Here is a 24178-nt window from a genome sequence, read left to right as displayed (position 1 = left end):
ACTCCTAACCACTATGGAATAATGCAGGATCATTGAGCCATACCTGCTGCAGTGTCATGCTGGAATGGAACACAAGCAAGATCTTGTCTTGGTTCCTTCACACTATGCCTGGGCAAGAGAGTTTTCTATAGTACAAATGCTTTGCATTACTGGTCCTAGACGCATGGAGCATTAGAAGAGAAGAAAACCATGGATTAGGACTCAAAAGGAAGAGGAATTTTGGGACTGTAACACTTTTCCAGTTAAATGGATATACTCACGAGGGTAGTATGAGGGGGACTTGGGAGATGACACAAAGGTGGACAAGATTATTCATTCGTTAGTTAAATTTTAAGTAAATTATGTAATCGTAGTTAGCTTCAATAGCTTCCAGCTTTAGCTTTCTCTAAATTCTGCACCTTCCACTTAAGAATTAAGCAACATGGACCAAAACTCTCTTGGCATGCCAGAGGCAAGGCCAGTCCTTTCTCTCTTACCCCCAGAAAGGTGTGAGTGAATTACTCAAAAGCTTTATAACATGCAATACAAGTATCTTCACAATAACAGCACTGCATTTGTAACCCTGATTTATTTTACCATTTGATTACTATTATTATTCCATTTACTTTAATAAATGTTTTTAAAACTATTTACCTCAATGTGAGCATTCTGTTACATTCTGTGTAGCCTGATTCTGCTTCCTGGGAGTATCTAGGGTTTGGAGGTATATCAGTACTGCTCACTCTTAGGTATCGTCTGACCAGATTAATTGGCGAAGCTATCCAAATTAATCCATCTCAATCTCCTATATCAAGCAAGCCAGTCAAGAGACTCGAGCAGTGTGTGACAGGAATTTTCAGGAATCCCAAATATTTTAAACTGCAGGGAATTTCACCTGAGGCAAAAGTTAAAGAATTAGCATTAGACAGCACATGCTGTGTCTAATTTAGTCATTTGCTTGCATTAAAACAGAGGAAACCCGATATCCTGAGATACCCTATTACCAGTAGTCCCAGTTTTTTCTCTTTCCTGACCAGGGGTTTTGTAAGATAAAGAAAGAGGAATACAGTGTGATTACTTGAAGTGATATGCATGTATAAGGGGCTTTGTTGTTGAAGGGTTAAACTTATAATATACGGTGCTGGTGAAAAAGAAAGGAGCAGCACTGGGTCCCCATGACCAACATCTCCTTTGTGATGTGGGAAACTGATCTATGTTTTAAATAATCTTCTAAAAGGCTTAAAGGTGCCAAAAAGGTCAGTTATTTAGTCCCCTCAATTCTCCTGTGCTGCACTCAGATTCACTTGCCTCAGTTTTCCTCAGCTGTTTGGTAGGTCCCAACAAGGGAAGAAACCTCTCAATCAGCTGCACATTAGCCACGTTTTCTAAGAACTTGTTTAAATAAATGTGAAAAACAATTTGGGATATTATTTCCTGATTGTTTCTGTGAAATGACATGCTCAATTTCAAACTTAAGAACAGCACAGTGTTCATCATACAGTTTATCAAACAGCCAACAGGGAAATCAAATTCTTTGTTTTAAAAAGACAATAAGAATAAATGCAAAGTACTCTACTTAGGAAAGAATAATCAGTTTTACATATGCAAAATGGGAATTGACTGTCTAGAAGGGAGTATTGCAGAAAAGAATCTAGGGGGTCATAGTGGACCACAAGCTAAATATAAGTCAACAGTGTGATATTGTTTAAAAAAAATCATTCTGGGGTGCATTATCAGGAATGATGTACGCAAAACATGAGAAGTAATTGTTCTACTCTGCTCTGCCCTGCTCTGGCATCAGTGGGAGTATTGTGTCTAGTTCTGGATGCCGCATTTCAGGAACGATGTAGGCAAACTGGAAAAGGTCCAGAGAAGAGAAACAAAAGTGATTAGATGTCCAGAAGATATGATCTATAAGGGGAAACTGAAAGAATAAGGTTAGTTTAGTTTGGAAAAGAAAAGAAAAAAGGGGGAATAATAACAGGTTGCTATAAAGAGGAGGCAGAAAAAAATTATTCTCCTTAGCCTCTGATGGTAGGATTAGAAGCAATGGGCTTAAGGTGCAGCATGGGAGGTTTAGGTTGGACATTAGGAAAAATGCCTTAAGTATCGGGGCTACGTCTACACTACAGTGACCTTTCGATAGAAGTTACTGTCGGAAGAGATCTTCCAGTAAAACTTCATTTGACAGATCATGTCCACAAACAAAAGCGGACTGAAAGAGCAATCTGCTCTGTCAACACAGAGCGGACAGACTGCCCAGCCACTCTCTCAACAAAATGGCCAACCGGAAGCTCAGCAAACAGGGCTGCCTGGTGAACTAGAAGCCCTGTCTGTCAACAGAGGGCCCCTTGAGCACCTACTTTTTGCTGACAGAAACTTTCAACAAAGGTATTATTCTTCATCGCAGAGAGGCAGAACACTGTCGGCAGAAGTGCTGAGTTTTGTTGACAGACTGTCGCCAAAGTGCAATTTGTGTGTAGATGCTCTATGGGTTTTGTCAACAAAAGCTTGGATATGTCAGAAAAACTGTCTCACGAAGACAGCCAGGATGGTTAAGCACTGGAATAAATTGCCTAGGGAGGTTGTGGAATCTCCATTATTTAAGAGGTATCATCAAATAATCATCTTTCAGGGATGATCTAAATGGTGCTTGTTCCTGCCTTAAGTACAGGGGCCTGGACTTGATGATCTCTCAAGGTCCCTTCCAATTCTAGTATTCCATGATTCTATGAGTTATAGTTCATATGTAGAAACTGTAAGAGTTGCCAACAGTATGGCTTTGAAATACTAAGCAAAAAATACATTTGAGAACATGGAGGAGGTTTAGTACAACTAAGATTGCCAGAGGATCACTGAAGATTGCAAACCGTAAGGTTTTGAGAGTCGGATGTTTGATGGAGAAACAGAGCAGAAGAGAAGAAAGGCTAAACAGGAGAAATGAATAGTTATTAAATATCTGCCGGTGGCTTGTAATTCAATGAGGAGGAAAGTGAATAAGAAATTGAAGTTGCTTTAAAAAGCTCAGCAAACTCTGAAGGAAAAAAAAGCTATTAAGAAATTAACAAAGTGGCTACATGTTTTATCACAAGAGCAATTAGTACTCTTTCAAAAAGAAGCAGGAGTTAAAGAAAAGTTAGGGAGGAACAGGTACTAGGTATCACATACAGGGAGCAGGGGAGGAAACACTGTTGGTAGGAGCAAGCAGTTGGTTGCTTAAGATCACTGAATGAGTATAACTCTGACTGTGGTCAGCTGTTGGAGAGAATCATCATCCATCTGCTGTCCTGACCTAGAATGATGCTGCTTGTTGGGAGCTAGAAATCCAGGATGTTACAGAGTCTCTGATAAAAATCGTCAAACCTGTAGACTATTAACCCTTCCTACTTCTCCACGTAGGAACTAACGATACAGCCAAGAGCGAACTTGACGATAATCACAGCGGATTACGTAATCCTAGGAAGAAAGCTCAAAATATGGAGCACAAGTGGTGTTCTCATCCAGTCTCCCTGTGGAAGGAAGGGGTCTGGGTAGGGGTCATCGAATCACAGAGCTTAATTACATGGTTGTGTAGGTGATGTTGCAGAGAAGGATTTGGTTTCTTTGACCATGGGATTCTTTTTTGTGAACAGGGATTGCTGGGAAGAGATGGGATCCACCTAACTAAGAGAGCAAAGAGCATCTTTGCGAGCAGGCTTGCAAACCTAATGAGGAGAGCTTTAAATTAGGTTTGTCTGGGGACAGTGACACAAGCCCTGAGGTAAGTGGGGAAGGAGGAGGGAACAACAAAGTAGGATTCCTGGGTGAAGAGAATAAAGGGGACCAATCAGCCACTTCTCCAAGGTGCTTGTTCACAAAGGCAAGAAGCCTGTGAAACAAACAGGAGGAATTAGAGGCCCTGGCACAGTCAAAGAAGTATGAGGTGGTTGGAATAAGGGAGACTTGGTGGGATGATTCGCATAACTGGAGCACAGTCATGGGAGGGTATAAACTATTTAGGAAGGACAGGCAGGGGAGAAAAGGAGGAGAAGCTGCACTCTACCTGAGGGAGCAGTATGATTGCCCAGAACTCCAGTATAAGGAGGTAGAAAAGCCAGAGGCAATGTTGTGGTTCGTGTCTGCTATAGACCGCCAGACTGGGGAGATGATGTAGATGAGGACTTCTTCAAACAACTAACAGAAGCTTCTAAATCACAGGCCCTGATTCTCATGGGAGACTTTAATCACCTGGACATTTGTCGGGAAACCAACCCAGCAACACACAGACAATCCAGGAAGTTTTTGGAGAATGTTGGACAAGTGCTGGAGGAACTGACCAGGGGCCATGCACAACTTGACCTACTGCTCACAAACCAGGAACTAGTAGGAGAAATAGAAGTGGGTGGCAACCTGGCCTGCAGCAACCATGAGATGGTAGATTTTAGGATGCTAACAAAAGGAAGAAAGGTGAGCAGTAACATACAGACCCTTGATTTCAAAAGAGCAGACTTTGACTCCGTGAGAGAACTGATGAGCAGGATCCCTTGGGAAAAGAAGATGAAGGGGAAAAGAGTTCAAGAGAAATGGCAGTATTTTAAAAAAAGTCTTACTGAAGGCACAGGAACAAACCATCCCTTTGCATAAGAAAAAATACAAGGACAGCTCCTACACTGCAGTGCTAGATAATGCAGTGTGGGACGGTGGAGGGCAGCCATCGGTGGGGAAGGAAAAACTACATGCACACAAATCCATGGGTCTGGATGTAATGCACCCAAGGGTACTGAGGGAATTGGTAGATGTCATTGCTGAGCCTTTGGCCATTATCTTTGAAGACTCTTGGAGATCGGGAGAGATCCCGGATGACTGGAAAAAGGCAAATGTAGTGCCCATCTTTAAAAAGGAAAGGACAACCCAGGGAACTATAGACTGGTCAGCCTTACCTCATTCCCAGGGAAAATAATGGAGGGGATCCTCAAGGAATACATTTTGGAAAACTTGGAAGAGGGGAAAGTGATCAAGAGTAGCCCTTGGGGAATCCATGTAGACAAGTCATACCTGACCAATCTGATTAGCTTCTATGATGAGGTAACAGGCTCTGTGGACATGGGGAAGTCAGTGGATGTGATATAACTTGAGTTCAGCAAAGCTTTTGATACTGTCTCCCACAACATTCTTACCCATAAGCTGAGAAAGTATGGATTGGATCAGGCCCAACAGGCAGTGGTATTTCATCTATCATCTAGTGACATTCAATTAGATGAAAAAAAACCACCTACCTGCAGAATCTGCAAAATCATTTAAAATCACATTCACTTGCAAGTGCCTGCTAAACAGAGACAATCCAAATGCAAGGCAACTTTGACAAAAAGCAGAGACAATATTCAGCAGGTTGAAAACCAGTTGGTGTTATCTTACATATCACCAAAACATGGGCTGTATAAATGATACACCAGACCCTTCCAAATTATCAATACACTTAGTTCAGGAGTGTACCGTAGGGTCATGGAATCATAGAACCATAGGGCCGCAAGGGACCTAAGGAGGTCATCTAGTCCAGCCCCCTGCTTCAAGCAGGATCAATCCCAGCTAAGTCATCCCAGACAGGACTTTGTCAAGCAGGGACTTAAAAATCTCTAGGGATGGAGAATCCACCACCTTTCTAGGCAACACATTCTAGTGCTTCACCGCCCTCCTGGTGAAGCAGTTTTTCCTAATATCCAACCTACTCCTCTTCTTCCTCAACTTTAGACCATTGCTCCTTGTTCTGCCATCAGTCACCACTGAGAACAGTTTCTTTCCATCCTCTTTAGAGCTCCCCTTGAGGAAGTTGAAGGCTGCTACTAAATCTCCCCTCAGTCTTCTCTTCTGTAAACTAAATAGCCCCAAATCCCTCAGCCTCTCCTCACAGGTCATGTGCTCCAGCTGCTTAATCATTTTTGCTGCCCTCTGATGAACCTGCTCCAGCAAATCCACATCATTTTTATATTGGGGGGGGGCCCAAAATTGGAAACAATATTCCGGATGTGGCCTCACCAGTGCCGAATAGAGGGGAATAACCACTTCTCCAGATCTGCTTGCAATGCTCCTTCCAATATGCCGTTAGCCTTCTTGGCTACAAGAGCACACAGTTTACTTATATCTAGCCTTTCATTCACCATAACCCCTAGGTCCCTTTCCACTGCACTGCTGCTTAGCCTGTCAGTCCCCAGCCTGTAACAATGTTTGGGATTCTTCCATCCCAAGTGCAGGACTCCACACTTCCTCTCCTTATTGAACCATATCAGATTTCTTTTGGCCCAATCCTCCAATTTATCCAGGTCACTCTTGATCCTATCTCTACCCTCCAATGAATCCATGTCTCCCCCTAGCTTAGTGTCATCCACAAACTTGCGGAGGGTACAAGCCAGTCCCTCATCCAAGTCATTAATAAAGATGTTGAACACCAGCCGCAGAACCGAGCCTGGCAGCACTCCACCTGAAACCAACCACCATCCAGAAACTGAGCCATTGACCACTACCTGTTGGGCCCGACCGTCAAGCCAGCTTTCTATCCATCTTATCTGTGTTCAGAACCGTTGCAAATGTTGATTTTTGTGAATATGGAGGGTGGTGCTCCGAGCCCTGGGGAAATGGTGGCCACCAGCGCTCCCCACCCCCAGGAAGCAGCAGCCTCAACCACCCGCTTGCAAATAACTGAATTCACAAACATTAAGTTCACGAATGTGGGGACCTTACTGTATAAAATGAGGATAACAGGATGTAAGTATAATAAAAACAGAATCTACATACTAATCAGTTAAAGCTTTATCAATCATCCAGGTCACAGAAGTAACTTCTTCAGAACCTAGGTGAACAACAGCTGTGGAATTGCACCAGCTAAAATCCAGCAGATCCCAAACATAAAATATCTATTGGTATTTCTGATTTACTACACCTTCATTGTTGCTCTAAAGGTGAACCTAAGCCAAGCCAAAAATGCAGGACTAAGTAATTACAGAAGACACAAACACACAAAACCTGACAACACATACACGATCTTGGAGTATATTTTTACACAAAGAGAACAATGAAATGCCCTCTACATGGGAAAGGCATAAAGAGGGCCATGAGGCTCCTCCATCTTTGTCTTCAGCCTGCCTTGGAAGTTGCCTGACACACCCTGAGAAGGAGAAGGATCTTTACAAGGACTGGAGATCCAGATCAGGATAAGATCATTTCTGACTTAAAGCTTTCATGGCTGCTATAAGAACTCACTGTAATTAGATTCTTAGTGGAATAGAGCTAGCTGTGCATTATCTTTTATTTTAGTTAGGTAACTGACTTTGAGCTGTCTCTTTTCACTTGTAACCACTTAAATCCTACTGTTTTGCATGATTAAAAAACCTTTGTTTATAACCAAGCCCACTGTCTTATTACTTGGGGAGTGCTACCATTGTGCATATCTCCTGCTCATTGAGAAAGGGGGCTTATCTAATGACCCCACCCTGTGCAAATCTTTTGCACAGAGACATGTTTATTTGGGGATTTGATGCCTTTTTGGGGGTTGATTTCTGAGGCACTGTGCCCTAGCATAGCATCTTGCCAGAGCTGTGGTAAATCAGTGTCTGCATTGCTCCGCAGAGGGGCAGTGTAGAGGCCCGTGCTACGACAGCACCCCTTGCTGGGTGGCACGGGCTACCACAGCTTGCCCATAGTCCTAACGGACCCCGGGGTCTGGCTCCTTTAAGGAACCGGCCGGCGATCAGCCCCAGCTGGGGAGGCTGCCTCTGGCCTGGGCAGGGCCGCCCCGAAGGCTCACCCTTCCCTCAAGGCAAGGCAGCAATCAGCCCTCAAGTAGCTCAGATGGCCCCGGCCTTTGCGGCAGGGCAGGGCAACAGGTGAGGCTGCAGCGTCTGGGGAAAAACCCAGCCCTCAGTTCAGGGCGGGGCAGCAGTTACAGCGTTTGGGGAAAAGCCAAGCCCTCAGTTCAGGGCGTGGCAGCAGTTACAGCGGAGTTTGGCTCTCCCTGACAGGGGGTTGGCTTAGCCTAATGAGGGTTGACCCCACCAGGGAGGGAGTAGGGAGTTGCACGCCCTCCCACTCCACTGCGACCCATCCCAGGGCCCTATGGATCGCTTACACCTGCCTGGGACGGTGGGGATCCAGGCCGCAACACACAGCCATGGGTTCCAGTGAAGCGTTCCCCAGGCCACTTCCTACCTCCACTTCCATCTGGGTAGGGTCCCAGTCAGCCTGGTCGGCAGGTCCCGACGGGTAGGTCCCCTCCAAGTTGTCTACCTTCGGGAGCTCCGGCCAGTCCGACATCTCTATGTCATTGGGGTAGTCTGGTGGCGGCAGCATGGTGGGTCCAAGGCAATCGAGGGCTTCTGCACCGCAGGGGTCCGGTGGAACTCCGGGGTCAGCCGCTTCTGGGGTCTCTGGGTAGCTAGGCCCAGGCTGTCTGTTTGGGCCTGCCAGGCCCTCCAGGGAGGGGGCTCTCCACCGGCATGAGGGCCCTGGTAGATCCGGGAAGTCCGGGTAGGTCCCCTGGGGCATCCATGTCTGTAGCTGCCCAGGCTTGTCTGGGCAACTGGAGGGAAGCTCTCGCTGACAGGCCAGGCAGCAGTGGGCTCTCTGCCCCTGGCGCTCAGGTGCCTGAGCAGGAGCTCCCTCCCAGCATGGCGGCTGTAGGGTGCGAGAAGAGTTTGTAACGGTCTCATGAGAGCAGATCGACCCCTCTGTGAATCCTCAGGAGAACCTAAACAGACCAGTCTGTGCAAGGTGAAAGCTGCAAACTGCCATGGGAACAGCTGCAGAACAAGCCGCGCTTGCCAAGATTTCAAGGCTACACTGGCAGTAGGCCACCAGAGATAGTGATAAGGAATGCATAGGCAATTTTAGGCAATTTTATGTTAATGAGCTCAGCTTTATCAGCTAGTGTTAGGAGGCCTGTTACAGAGCCTCTCCCCGAGCGAAGCTCCGACGCATCGGGTTTTTCCCCACTGGTGACTGCGGCGTCTCCGGGGCTCCCGTCGCGGGTGTCACGCGCTTTCATTAAACCAAATATAGCACTCGCCTTCTGGGTGCAGCCTCGTCTCTGGGAACCCGAGCCTGGTTGGCTACACTTGGCGCAGCGAGCAGGGTTCTTCAGGTACGATGCCCTTTTGGTCGAAAGCAGGGGAGGCAGGGAAGCCAGCGCTGTCCCTGCAGCGCATACCAGGATGGCCCTCGACGGAGCAATGGGGGCCGGTAGCGCGGATGGTGGCCTGTTGGGCAGCCCCGGCAGACTGGCCGGAGTTGCAGGAGGCGGCAGGCGTGACGCCGGTACAGGTAGAAGGGGCGTTGCGTCGGCTGCGGTTGAGCCGCCGGCCGGGGACAGAAAAAAAGGTGGCGGGAGAGGTAGCATGGCTTTTCCTGACCGCCCTCCGGGCCCTCGGTGATGAGCTTCTCCGCCTGCAGAAGGCACTGGCGGGGAAGGAGCAGGAATGTTGCGCTTTGGCGGATGCGCGGGCAATAGCGCAGGAGGTGGTTACCTCACAGTCTGAAAGGACGCAAGAGTTAACCCATCGTTGTGAGGTGTTGGCAGCGAGAGTTGCGAATCGGCGGCGCGCGAGAGTAGGGAAAGCACCGGTGTCGAAGGCCCAAGTGCGTGCGGTCCTAGCGCTAGCCTCTTGGGACCCTGAGACCTGGGATGGTAACATTTGGAGCTCTTCCTCGTCTGAGGAGGAGGAGGAGGTGGTGATCGGGGAGGCTGTGCCTACCGACCAGAGACAGGCGCGTCCCGTTCGGGAGATGAGGTCGGAAGGGGGGCAACTGCGCTCCGATGTCTGGCGAACGTTTAAGACAAGTGAGTTGCAGGAGTTGGTGAAGAGTTTTAAGCAGGAGCCGGGGGAAGGCCTTTTGGCCTGGCTGGTGCGTGTGTGGGACAACGCGGGCAATTCTGTGTTGCTGCTGCCTGCGGAGCCCCACCAGATGGGTGTGTTGTCCCAGGATTCACAAGTCAGGCAGGGAGCGCAGACTATGCAAGGTCTGAACGATGGACAGGGAAATGCTGTGGAAGCGCCGTCCCTGTACCGCTGGTTGGCTGCGGCGGTGGACCAGGTCTACCCCTCCCCAGGGGAGCTGGAAGCACAGGTGAGGCCCTGGCGTACAATCCCAGAAGGGGTGAGTGCACTGAGGCAGCTGGGCATGGCATGGGCTGTGGCCCTCGACATGGGACCAGACGATGTAGCGGTCCAGAAATCCATCAAGGCCACTCTGTTACGCCTTGCCCCTCTCGAGCTGAAGGCCTCCCTTATGGCCGTGGTCATGGCAGTGGGCGGGACTGTAGGTGACTTGGTGGGAACATTGATGCAGTTAGAGGCTGTCATAGGCGGCGCGAAAGCGGTCCGTGCCACAAAAGGAAAAGGTGGTCGGGCAGGAGCCTATGGACAGGAAAAAGGGCACGTTAAGGTGACTCGGAGAACTATGTGGACGGATTTACTGAAGGCAGGAGTGCCCCGTGAGGAGATCAATGGTGTGCCGACACAAGACGTGTACAAGCGTTGGTTACAACTGCCGCCTACCCAGCGGAGCGAGGATGTGGGTGCCTCCAAGAGGGTGAGCGAGACTCAGGCACCACAGAAAGGTACAGGAGCTGTGGGGAGGACCGAGCCCAGTGCCCCGGTCGACTGGACCCTTCCCCCTAGGAAGTGACGGGGAGGCGGGTCCCCTGTGGTACGGGCTGTGGCTGTGCAACAGGGAGCAGGGGACCGGCGCCCATTCGTCCCGGTAACCATCAAGTGGCCCCGGGGAGGGGAGCAGCATGTGCTTGCTCTGTTAGACACTGGAGCTGAAGTGACCATTCTGCATTCTACCCAGGCTGCGGGTCACGTGGTGGTTGTGCAGGGCCTCGGAGGAGCAGAGACCACCGCTTATTCGGTGCAGGTCACCCTCACGCTGGGGAAAGCCCCTCCCTTTCGGGCGACTGTGCTGGCTGCGCCGTTAGGTGAATATATCATTGGCATGGATGTTTTGCGTGGCCGGTGTGTGGACACACAGTATGGGCTGTTTGCCTTTGGGCACCCCCGATACATCCGGGCAGTCAGAACTGTGGAGCCCCTACTTCGGGGACATCCCAAATGGGAGCCTGTACGCCTGCCGGTCCCCCAGACCCCGGTGTCAGTCAAGCAGTACCGCATTCCCAGTGGAGAGCAGGAGATCAGTGACACTATAGCTGCATTGCTACAGGCGGAGATTATTCGCCCCACGCTGAGCGCCTTTAACAGCCCCATCTGGCCAGTGAAGAAGCCGGATGGCTCGTGGCGCATGACAGTGGACTATCGAGAACTCAATAAGGTAACCCCAGAGCTAACGGCTGTAGTTCCGGACATGGTTACCATTCTGGAGCGCATCACCCTGGCAGCCCTGCCGTGGCATGCCGTCATAGACCTGGCTAATGCGTTTTTCTCTGTTGACATTCATCCCGAGAGTCAGGAGCAGTTTGCCTTCACGTGGCTAACAAAGCAGTACACGTTTACCGTGTTACCCCAGGGCTTTAAGCACTCCCCGACGATCTGCCATCAGCTAGTGCAGGCTGATCTGGAGCGTCTGGACCTCCCGGACCAGACAGCCTACTATCACTACATCGATGACGTTATGATCTCGGGACCAGATGAACCGACTGTTCAAGCTGCCCTAGACACCGCTGTAACAGGTTTGCAAGAACGGGGATGGGCTATTAACCCCAAGAAAGTGCAGGGGCCAGCCACCAGTGTGGTTTACTTGGGCGTGCTGTGGATGGGTACAGACAAATGCATTCCACCGAAAGTGCGGCATACCATCCAGGCATTCCCCACACCCTCGTCTAAGCAGCAGCTGCAAACCTTTCTGGGCCTTCTCGGTTTCTGGCGTGCTTTTATTCCGCACCTTGCTTTTCTTATGCGTCCCTTACAGGAGCTTGTGCGCAAAGCCACCCAGTGGCACTGGACAGAGAAGCACCAACGAGCCTTTGACCTCTGCAAAGAGGCGGTAGTAGCACACGCCCGCCTCACCGCACCGCTGCAGGGCCAACCGTTTGAACTGGAGGTCACAACCGTCAGCGACACGGCGTCCTGGGGTCTGTGGCAGCAGGTAGGAACCCAGCGAAAAGAACCTATTGGTTTCTGGTCACGGACCCTCCGCGGAGCAGAAGGTGGGTACACCCCCCTGGAAAAGCAGATCCTAGCAGTGGTGTGGGCTTTGCAGGACACTGAGCGGGTCACGGGTGTCGCCCCTGTTACCGTGCGGACCCCGATCCCCTTAATGGGGTGGGTCACGGATACCTCTGAGCGTGCACATACGGGCGTAGCCCAAGCAGCTACCCACTTCAAGTGGAAACACTACTTACAGCAGCGCATGCGCTTGGGAGCCCCCACACTTACTGTTCCACATGCCCTGCTGCTGGGAACCATTACCTTTCAGCATGATCCCCAGCTAGCGGATGAGCTACCCGCCGTCGACCCACCAGTGGCCCCCTCGCCGGTAGCGGAGGCACCTCCGTTGGATACCGTGCCTGAGGAGAGGAGAGGAAGCATCTGGGTAACCGACGGGTCTGCTACCTACACCGCAACAGGACAGAGACAGTGGCGAGCGGTCGCATACGCCCCCTACAGGGATGAAATCGCCTTTGCCTGGGGAACAGGTAACTCGAGTCAATGGACGGAATTGCGGGCAGCGACATTGGCAGTGGAAACTGGACAAGCGGAGACCTTTATCTATACTGATAGCTGGGTAGTCTACAAGGGTCTGCGCACCTGGGTAACAACGTGGGAAGCCAAGGAGTGGAAAATAGCGGAGCGCCCCCTCTGGGGTGCCGACTTATGGCAACAACTTTTAGCTTTCGCTCGGCAGAAGCCCCTGGCGGTGCGGCACGTTGATGCCCACACCAAACAGACGACTTTGGAGGCGCAATTCAACGCAGCCGTGGATCAGATGGCAGGACACACAATCACAGAGCGCGCCATGGCCCTCCATGTGGAGTCAGGGCACCGAGGTGCTCACGCAGCCCGCCAATATGGCTTAACCAAGGGTGAGAACCTGCCCCTGGCGCGTATCGGGCAGCCCGACTGAAATGCACCATCTGCACCAAAGTGGCCCCAGTGGCACTAGCGCTAGCCACAGGAAGTGTACGCCGCGGGCACCTACCCTGTAGTGAGTGGCAAATCGATTATATCGGACCGCTACCTCCATCGCACTCGTGGCTTTATGCGCTGACTGCCGTGGACACCTATACGGGTCTGCTGTTTGTACAGCCCTGCAAGCACGCGGACGCTGCTGCTACAATCACCGCCCTCACTCAGCTCAGTGAACGGTATGGTGTTCCGCTAGCAATTCAAAGTGATCAAGGTACACATTTCACCGCCCAATGCGTTCGTGACTGGGCGGCTGACCTACGGGTAACCTGGACCTTCCACATGCCCTATACCCCCACTGCGAGCGGGCTCATTGAGCGGATGAATGCACTCCTGAAAGAGCAAATCCGCAAACTAACGCCCACGAACACCCTGAAAGGGTGCGGGGAGGTGGTGCACCGTGCTGTTTTTCTGCTTAACAACCGGGCGGTTGGATCCACCACGCCCTATGAGCGCCTGCGCCTTGCCTCAGAGCAGGGAGTTGTCATCCGTGTCAGGCAGGCCTCCCTTCCCGGCCAGGTGCAAGTGGAAGGGCACCGAGTGGTGCTCCTTGCTGGGACTCCAGAAACGGTAGCACCCCTGACCACTGCTGAACCCTGGGCGGGGGCAGACATGCTTGAGTGTACCCCTGAAATCCTCTTTGCTGTTAATACCCGAGTATCTGGGCTGAGTTGGGTCCCAACTTACTGGTCAGTTCCTGGCCCACCACTGGCTGAATTACGGTGTTACAATCACACCGACCAGCCAGTGGTCTGGGAAGTAGGGCAACCCCTAGCTGAGCTGGTCCCTGTGACCCCCACAACGGCACACATAGAGTGTGCCCCTGCACCGGCAACCAGTGCACCTTTGATCAGCGCCTGGTGCCGTGGTGCGCCGTCAGGGGCTATACAAGCAGTTACGATCTTAGCAGAAGGCTCGGGCACGGCCGTGGTCCTCCCTGAAGGTGAGGACTCTCCTCAATGTGTTTCTTCCCGCAGGCTGATGCTACGGACCTTGTAACCATGGCCTGGCTGTGGCGCTGGTACCTCTGGACTGCTGTAGCACTGGCCTCGGAGTGGGGCCCACGTATCAGTGACCGCTCCAACGTATGGGTAACATTGGCACAGACTGCCATCAACGCGTCTGCCTTTTGTCTGCCCCACAGCATGGCCGTGGGACAGCTCATGGACACTTGTTTCATAGGTGTCAGTGCTTCTCCTGCTGTCTTGCAAAGCTATGCCCTTTTGTATAACTTTGCTTTCACTGCTCTCATATGCTGTTGTCAAGTCTGTTCCACAGGTGCACACTGTGTTGCCAGAAGAGCATCAACCACCTCACTTGATTCCTACTAGCCTTGGCGTTCACAAAGGGGTCGCAGGGAGGAGTGTAGGGTGCGAGAAGAGTTTGTAACGGTCTCATGAGAGCAGATCGACCCCTCTGTGAATCCTCAGGAGAATCTAAACAGACCAGTCTGTGCAAGGTGAAAGCTGCAAACTGCCATGGGAACAGCTGCAGAACAAGCCGCGCTTGCCAAGATTTCAAGGCTACACTGGCAGTAGGCCACCAGAGATAGTGATAAGGAATGCATAGGCAATTTTAGGCAATTTTATGTTAATGAGCTCAGCTTTATCAGCTAGTGTTAGGAGGCCTGTTACAGAGCCTCTCCCCGAGCGAAGCTCCGATGCGTCGGGTTTTTCCCCACTGGTGACTGCGGCGTCTCCGGGGCTCCCGTCGTGGGTGTCACGCGCTTTCATTAAACCAAATATAGCACTCGCCTTCTGGGTGCAGCCTCGTCTCTGGGGAACCCGAGCCTGGTTGGCTACAGCGGCCCAGCAGTTAATGGGCCCCAAGTTCCGCCCCTGGCCCTTCTGGCTTTAGGCGCCACCCCTGAGGGGTGGGGCACTGGTGTTCCAGCTCAGGACCCGCCCACCAGGGCCTCTGAGCAGCCTCCTCCACCTCTGAGTCTGCGGAAGGCCACAGCAGCTCGCTACAGGCAGCAATCCCAACCCTGTGCCTTGGCTGGAGGAGACCAGACAATCTGGCACAGCAGGTAAGGGTGGTGGGTGACCCAGAGAGAAAGAAGGGAGGTGTCAGTGGAATGAGCAGCATCCTGGGGGACATCCAAAAAGGTCTGTGACCATACCCCATCACTCTATAACAGTGATTTCCAAACTACATTCAGGCAGAACACTGGTGTTCTGCAAGCTATTGCAAAATGTTTTGCCAAAGAAACTAATTAATGGAGGTTTCTTCCCCATTCTCAGGGAAAAAAAAAATTGGGATGCATGTTGCTCAGTTTTACAGTTTTGCTCACCGGTGGCTTAGACCTGCAGTAAACTGTGGCTCAACCCTCTGGCCCAGGCTAACTGCCCCCTCCCAGCCCCAGCTCAAACCTCCCAGCACCACACAGCCCCAGCTGAAACCCCCCAGGCCTGCGTAGCCATGGCTCAACCCTCACTCTAGCCCCAGCTCAAACCCCCTGGGACCACACAGCTGCAGGTAAAACCCCCAGGCCCTGCACAACTGTGGCTCAACCCCCCTTGGCCCCAGTTCAAACTCCCCCACCCACCCAGCTGTGGCTCAACCCCCACCCCCACACCAGTCCCAGCGTAAACCTCCAGACCCCACACAGCCCCAGCTGAAACTACCCAGTCCCACGCAGCTGCAGCTGAACCCCTCATAGTTAGTAAGATGTAATAAAGACGAAGTTTTACACAGCAAGTGCCATGATATCCAAGTGTTCCACAACTGAAAAAAGTTTGGGAACCGATGCGCTAAACACACACACACATCTACAAATGACATTATATGTCATCAATACATATAAATATGCCAACCTATGAAGTGTACCCCCACATTTTTGCATGTGAGGGAAATAAGTTTGAACATAAAAGGCAGGCCAAACCACACATGCCCTATTACGAGTGACCCATCTTGCCAGAGAGCTTGCTTTTGGGAGTTTGTTTTCAGAACTTGAGCTTGTTTTCTGAGCTAGTTTCAAAGTTAGGCTCTTATTTTATTCGTCTATTAATCTGTTAGTTTTAATGTTAAATTTGAAGTCAGTTAGCTACTTAAACTAAGATTGCTTCTGTCAAAGCTGTGCCCCATTCTGATACTCCAAGGCCGTGTCTACACTAGCCTCAAACTTCGAAATGTCCATGCAAATGGCCATTTCGAAGTTTACTAATGAAGTGCTGAAATGCACATTCAGCACTTCATTAGCATGTGAGCGGCTGCGGCGCTTCGAAATTGACGCGCCTTGCTGCTGCGCGGCTCATCCCGACGGGCCTCCTTTTTGAAAGGACCCCGCCTACTTCGAAATTGACATGCCTCGCCGCCGCACGTCTCATACCCATGGGGCTCCTTTTCGAAAGGACCCCGCCTACTTTGAAGTCCCCTTATTCCCATCAGCTCATGGGAATAAGGGGACTTCAAAGTAGGCGGGGTCCTTTCGAAAAGGAGCCCTGTGGGGACGAGACGTGCGGCGGCGAGGCGCGTCAATTTCGAAGTGCCGCGGCTGCCCGCATGCTAATGAAGCGCTGAATATGCATTTCAGCGCTTCATTAGTAAACTTCGAAATGGCCATTTGCGTGGCCATTTCGAAATTTGGGGCTCGTGTAGACACAGCCCAAGTGAAGAAGATGGGGGCTGGAAGAGAGCTTAAAAATATCTTGCCTCTACAGCAGTGGTTCTCAAAGTGTGGTCTGTGCACCACTAGCAGTCTGCAACCATCTTGCAAATTGGCTCCAGGCTTGTGATTTCTCCTTCCCTCCACAGCAGGGAGCCCACCCTGGCTCTCCAGACCGTCAGCCCCACCCCACTTACATTACAGCTATGTATCTAGGTTTTTGTGCTCCAGTAGACTGAGGCTTGGTCTACACTAGGCAGGTAAGTCAACTGTAGACACACAATTTTAGCTATTGCATGCCAGAGGTGAAACTCATCCTTTGTCTCTTACCATGATGGTCTCAAGGAAGGGTGTGAGTATATTAATCAAAATCTTTATAGAATGCATATGCATGTTTAGAACAATAATACTGCATTTGTGACCCTGATTTATTTTACCATTTGATAACTATTCTATTTATTTCAACAAGTCTTTGAGACAAATATAGTTTTAATCTGACTGTTCTGCTATAGCCCTGAGACTCCTTTGCAAACTCTGTGTAGCCTGAAACTTATTAACTTCTGATCAGATTAACTGGCATGCATATAGCCTATGCTATCCAAATTAATAACATCAACCTCTGAAAGAATGCGACCCCAGTTTTTCTGAAAATATTATAATGACAAATGATGTCGATTCTGCTGAGAACAATACAGTCTCATGCTATGAGCACTGGAAAGGATCCATGGAACTTGCCAGTTCCAACAGCCATGCTAATACTACATCCCATTGTAACAATGAGCACCTGACCTCATCCTCCCACCACAATTTCTCCTAACCTGGCAGTAACAACATTATGAATTAACACGCTTAAAAGAGGGTTCTGGTGATTAACATCTTTAGTGTAACATGTTAACATGCTCAGATACAATAATAATGATGACTAGAGGCATGTAGACATCCATGTGGATGAAACCTCCTTATAATGTCGATATATATTTTAATATGTATGTATAATACGCATACTTTGCACATTTGAAAATAATATCTAGGTGCTAGATTAAAATGTATACTGTGGGTAATTTAAACATCTCTACACTGTCCACCAATTCTCACAAGTCCTCCTCTAATAAATGGCCAACTGATAACATACCACACTCATTGCCAGTAGGAACACTGATATCTATGAGAAAGGGAAATCTTCTTCAGAGCCTGGCAGGCAGCTGCTCCCTTTCTGGACTGTGCAGCCATTATCTGGGATCTCAAGTGGCTCCTGCTAGTAAGCCCTGGCAGCAGAGATTGGCAACCAAAATAGCAAAAAGAGCTATATTTTTTGAAATTGGTAAAAAAAAAAATCTAAGTAATTCAAGAGCCACAGTGCATGTGAATACAAGATGTTCCTTTTCGTAACCTTTATTTTAAGAACTGCACACACAAAATGATTTGTAATGTGATACATATTTACTGCAGGACATTCACAAACTTTTTACGTATTCTATTTCTTCACACTTTACATGTTGATGTTTGTACCATTATCTTCCTGACTTCCACTCCTGAACCCTCTCTCTCTCTCTCTGGAGGACTCTAGATTCTGAACTATTTTGATTTTGTTTTTGAAATCACTGCACAGCTGCTCTCACATTTTGATGAAGCACTTCTTTATATATTCACCAACCATGAATGGCCTTCCTTGTTTCATGGTTTCTTGAGTTGCTACAAAACTAACACAGTTATCTACTTGAGCTACATCTACACTAGCCTGGCAGATTGACCCGCTCATTGTTGATCTTCCAGGGTTCAATTTCATGCGTCTGGTGGGGACGCACGAAATCAACCTCTCAGGGGTTGCAGTCATTTTTAGATATTCACCGTTACAAAAAATAATCAGGAGGGATTTTTCACTTTGCAGTTATAGTGCCGGGAGCTGCAAAGAAGTCCATAAAGAGATGCATGCAGCTCCAGAGCCAGAGGTGGCAGACCTGTTTCTGGAGGAAACACAGAGGGAGGCAGTATAGATCACTGCTGTCATGTGTATGCCATGCAGAAATCCAACACTGAGCAAGACATCCCGACTTGGAAAATGGATCAGCCTGTGCTCCAATCTGGGAAATCTGTGATTGGGTAAAGAAAACCAGGAAAAACAGACAGTGATCACAGGAGCATCATCATCATCACCATCAATAACTGTGGGCTCAGCGCCCATTGGTGCCTGATGCCTCTCTCACTTTTTCCTTCCATCTTTCCCTGTTCAGTGTGGAGTGGCTTAGTTTCTGTAGACTAGCTCCGCACCAATCTACCATATAATCTATCCATTCTCTGCGGGATCCGCCTCTCCTATTCGAACCATCCATTAAGCCGAATACCAGAGTCTTGATCTTTCATTCCTTGTTCATTCTGCAATATGCCCAAATAGTTGTAGCTTATGTTTTATAACCTTCTGCAGCAGGTTCTCTTTTGGCTGTATCTTTCTATATAATTCCTCATTGGTGACCTTCTGCATCCATCCTATTCTCAGAATCTTTCTATAACTCTTTTTGAATGCCAATATTCTTCTTTTCGAATCTTTCATTGTCACCCATGTCTCACATCCGTACAACACGCTGCTGAACATGCACGTTTTCAAGATGTTCAGCTTCATTCTTACGCTAATTGCTTTGCTTTTCCAGATCTTATCCATCACCTTCAAACTCACTCTTGCTTTTGCTATTCTAGGCGCTATTTCTTTCTTATAGTCTAGATCCTACATTATGTTGCTCCCCAGATATGTGAACTTCTCTACATTTTCTAGTTCAATACCATCAACACTGATCTTCCTTCCTATTTCCTTATCTCCAAATACCATTGTTTTTGTTTTATCGATGTTCACAATCAGTCCATACCGCTTCCCTTCTTCGTTTAATTCCTGCACCGTTTGTGCTAGCTTCTCCCCATCTTCCTCAATGATAACTATATCATCCACAAACCTCAAGTTTTCCCATGCACAGATATCCCTTCCACCTCTTCCTTGATCTTGTCCATTGCTCTCTCCAGATGTGCGACGAAGATACTTGGTGATATTGGATCTCCTTGTCTCTTACCTCTGCTTGTTTTAAACCAATTTCCCAACTCCCTGCATGTTCTCACCACTGCCTCCGTATTATCACTGATATCCTTCAACAACTGTATCAGTCTGCTATCCACTCCGTATGACTCCAACACCACCCAAGTCACTTTCTGATCTATACTGTCAAATGCCTTTTGAAAATCTATAAAGCAAGTGTATATGGTCTTGTTCTTTCGTCAAGCTTTTTCTGCTATCAGTCTTAGTGCCAACATCTGCTGTATGGTACTTCTATCTTTTCTGAACCCCGCTTGCTCGTCTGCGACATGTTTTTCTCTCTGTGATCTTAGTCTCTCAGTCAGTATCATCAGCAGCACCTTGCCTAGATGACTCATTAGGGCAATCGTTCTGTAGTTCTTGCACTCCAATGTACTTCCTTTCTCGGGTATTGTCACGAACACAGATCTTGTCCATTCCTTAGGCGCCTTCCCTTCTTTTCACGTTATATTACATAGTCGGTGTATTTCCTGAATCATGTTTTCTCTGCCGTATTTGATCATCTCTCCAATGATCTTATCATTTCCAGGGCTCTTGTTAATCTTTAGTTGTTTCACTGTTTTTTCTACTTCCTCCTTCAAAATATTGGTCTCGATCTTGATGCTCAGTGAAAATATCTCTTTCAGTTCTTCAATCAGTTTCTCTGAGACACTCAGGTCCAACTGTGCTTTGTATAGGTCAGTGCAATATCTCACCCATCGCTGCACAATGTTCTCCCTGTTCATGAGCACTCTTCGTTTTCATCTTTGATCACCATCTGCTTCGGTTGCCATTTCCTATTAATATTCCTACTTGTCTTATATACCTCCCTGATCTTACATTTGCTGTAATACCTCTCTATATCTTCACATTGCTCCTCTAACCATTTCTCCTTATCCTTTCTGGCTGCTTTCCTTACCTCATTGCATTTCATCCTATACTGCCATTCTGCCATCTCAGAGACATCTCTTCTGATCTTCAACGCTCCCTTCTCTTGAACCAACTTCAGTGTCTCCTGGGTACTTCTTATTGATCTTATCTTCTTCTGGAACAGTCTGCTCAATTGCCTCTTCTATAGCAATGGCTATCCCTGTGACTCTCTTATCTAGGTCTTTCTCTGTGGTGATATTCTAAATCTTCTCTTCCAGCGCTGCTCTGTATGCATTCTGTTTCTTCCTCACATAGCCTTGTGACATCTCTTCTCTTCTCAAACTGCATCTTACATTTTCTTTTGAGTTTTATCTTGATGTTTGCAATCACTAGACTGTGGTCCAAGTCTGTATCCACTCCTTGGAAAGTTCGGCACTGCTGTACTGATGCTATCCATCCTCTTCTTATCAAAATCACATCTATCATGTTCTTGGACTTCCCGTCATTCGATAACCATGTCCACTTCCTACAGACCTTTTGTCGGAATCTCGTGTTGCAGATCACCATCTCATGCTCCAGAGCAAACTCTAGTAGTTTCTCACCTCGTTCGTTTCTCTCTCCATACCCAAACTTTCCCATGACTCTCTCCCAACCTTCGTTATCTGTTCCAATCTTTCCATTCCAATTTCCTCTGATGATCAACACATCTTTCTTCGGTATCTCCTCTGTTATATAGATAAAATACACAGGATCTTTTCAGGGAACAAGGCAGTATGCCACGTTTATTATAAGAATGTAACTAATATCTAATGCCTAATACCTGTAAACACACACACACACACACACACACACACACGTGTGTTCTGCAGCTGCTATATAGTCACCAGTCCTGATTGTAGCTTGAGTTTGCAGCTCATGGCGGCTAACTGGCCAGGAAAGCCGGGCATGAGGAAGAGCCGGGTTTCTGTTGGGCAGGCACTGATGCTCTTGTATCAGAGGGGTAGCCGTGTTAGTCTGGATCTGCAAAAAGCAACAGGACCCCTCATTGCTTTTGCCGATGCTTTTTGGTGCTGCAAGCAGAACGTTACCCACAGGTCTTCCCTTCTCACCCCCTCTTTTATAGGCTTCACATTAGATTTCAGCCAATGGGTTCTGCTGTGTCATGCTGTCTCAGTGTTCAGACATGACTTTCCCCTCGTCCTTAATGGGACTTTGTTCTTTTGTCTTTGGAGTGGATCTTTTTCTCAGCTTCAGGGAGTTGTCTGCACTCTTCAGCCAGTGGTGCCTGATCATCAGACAGGCTGGTGTTGAGGATCAATGACACACTCCCCATTCACACATCTAATACAATTCATACCCTATCCACACAATTTAGGTAGAGTTTTGGTTTCAACAGAGCTTTACAAAATAAAGTATGGGATCAAAATGGATCCTTGGTTACACTATGGAGTCTGGTTTTGTCCTTAATGGTACATATTACAACATGACTTGAATTATAAATATAAGTTACAAATATAGATTGATAACATTAGACTAATCCTGTGTTCATAGTTAATCTTATTACCTATCATACAAAGAATTAATCCAACATTACAAACAGGTTCATTTTTCCCAAATACAATATTACAGTTTCCTTTTTTTTTTCCTACTGATTAACACTACACCTCCACCACCTTTGTCAAGTCTTTATAGAATAGCCCAATGTCTTCCTCCATACTGTCCCACGTGGGTGTATACACCTGAATGACTGAGATGTTGAATGGAGCAGCACACCACTCCATCCCTCCATGGAATGCTAGTGTGCATATATGTATGTGTTTCCACTGTACATATGGATTCCCTTTAGCATCACAGAATAATATTTAAAAGGTACTATACCTATGGTGGTCAACATAATCTAGAAGCATTACTAACACTTTTCCTGCTTACTGGGCTCCTAGAAGACATTTAAGGGGTAAATTACAGCTAAATAACAGCATACAACGCAAAGCCAGGACTGGTGGCTATAAACAAACTTTATGGTACCAAAGGAAACATTGCCACTCCCATAAGTGGTCGTCCAGCTAACTAAAATCATGCCAGATTACAGATGTTGCTGGATGAGAGAGTGCTGGACTAGGGAGGTTCAACCTGTAGTAGTGAAGTCTCAAATACCACACTGGATTCTCCTAACAAAACTTATGGCACATTTTCTGAACTGATCTTTCTACTTATTATATTCTTATTCAAAAGCATACTTTTCTAATAAATTAAATTTATACTTTCATGTATATCAGTTTCAGTTTATTATTTCATGAGAAGCATGTGCTAAGAGGATCAAGATCTGCAAAGACAGGTGCACAGTAACAAATGAAAGCACAGAATAACTACTACCCACAGTAATATAAGGTCTAGTCCATACTGACTGGTACGATGCTTACAGACCGCTGTTTTTATAAGTGACCAGAAATACCTAGCAAACAAAATGATGATTTTATAAGCCTTCAACAGGCAGTGGCTAGTTCACATTTGAAAACAAAATCTAGACTTGTTAGGAAATACAAAATGTTTCATACCATGCACTGAACTGTAACACTTGAACAAAACACAATATTGAGACGTAGCAGCTCCCAGGGGGTAGAGACAAAATGTCAAAAGCATAAATGTCACATACGCCTGCAAGAAATAGATACAGAACACATTAGCATTAAGAAGTAGAAGGCAAGACAAACTGGGACATTCACTGCCACTTTCTGTTCATAATTTAAAATGCTGACTAAGGGACTAAACAGCAAGCCCTAAGAACGCCTATCTTTTTGAAGAGGAAATGTCTGCAATCCAGGAAAAGGAACGAGCATCTTGTTTATACTGGAATATCAAACCACCACTTACATACTGACAACTACTAAATCAGCAATGCCTTCCATAAAGAAGCTCACCACACTAAAAGGGATCCACGACTCTTTATCACTGTCCATTACATATGTGCAACCCTAAGATCTTGTCTACACCAGTGTTTCTTAAATTTTTTGAGACCATGGAACACCAAACAATTTTTTTAGGCAGAACACCTATGAAAATTGTTGTCAGACCAAAAAACCAAACAGCAGCATATATAGCAAAACCAAAACCAAAGGCAGCAGGGCACCTCCCCTGCCCGGTCCCAGCTTGCGCAAAATTTGACTTATGCATGGTTTCCCAGGAGCACGGGTCTACTGTAGTATAATTACAAGTGATTTGCAGTACACTTTTGACTAAATAATTAAGCTACCGTAGCTGCTAACAAATCTGATGCAGATAGGAATACATTATTGTTTTTGCATGGTGCATGGACTGGGCAAACACGAACTAACCCAGCTCATCTTATTTCCATTTAGCAGGAAGGTGACCATACTTCCCTAAGCTAGATACATGACACCTGGTAAAAAATACCTGTATTCAAGTAAATTCAATGACAATCATTTAGCACTATGTGGCACAGCCATTGAAAATAACAAGTTGACTGAGCGCCTGTCTAAAAATACTGCACGTTTGGAGTTCTTTATTTACTTTCTTATCTTTAAGGCTTTAGGATTAACA

At 47.7% G+C, this 24178-nt stretch overlaps 1 protein-coding gene across 6 annotated transcripts in view; it reads right to left on the bottom strand.

The window, feature by feature from the left end:
- The window catches only part of ABAT (4-aminobutyrate aminotransferase), a 185382-nt gene that overhangs the window by 139394 nt on the left and 21810 nt on the right, over window positions 1-24178 (bottom strand). The window contains exon 1 of one of the 6 annotated variants that reach the window (XM_075010284.1): window positions 8158-8763. The exons of the other annotated variants lie outside the window; for them this stretch is intronic. The gene's annotated coding sequence lies outside the window, so the exon portion shown is untranslated. Of the gene's footprint in view, window positions 1-8157; window positions 8764-24178 lie in introns of those variants that run through there. 6 annotated transcript variants of the gene reach the window in all.

This window comes from Carettochelys insculpta, chromosome 16 (assembly GCF_033958435.1).
Source record: "Carettochelys insculpta isolate YL-2023 chromosome 16, ASM3395843v1, whole genome shotgun sequence".
Taxonomy (NCBI): domain Eukaryota; kingdom Metazoa; phylum Chordata; order Testudines; family Carettochelyidae; genus Carettochelys; species Carettochelys insculpta.
The sequence above is the reverse complement of the archived record's forward strand: the minus strand, read 5'-3'. Positions and strand labels throughout refer to the sequence as shown.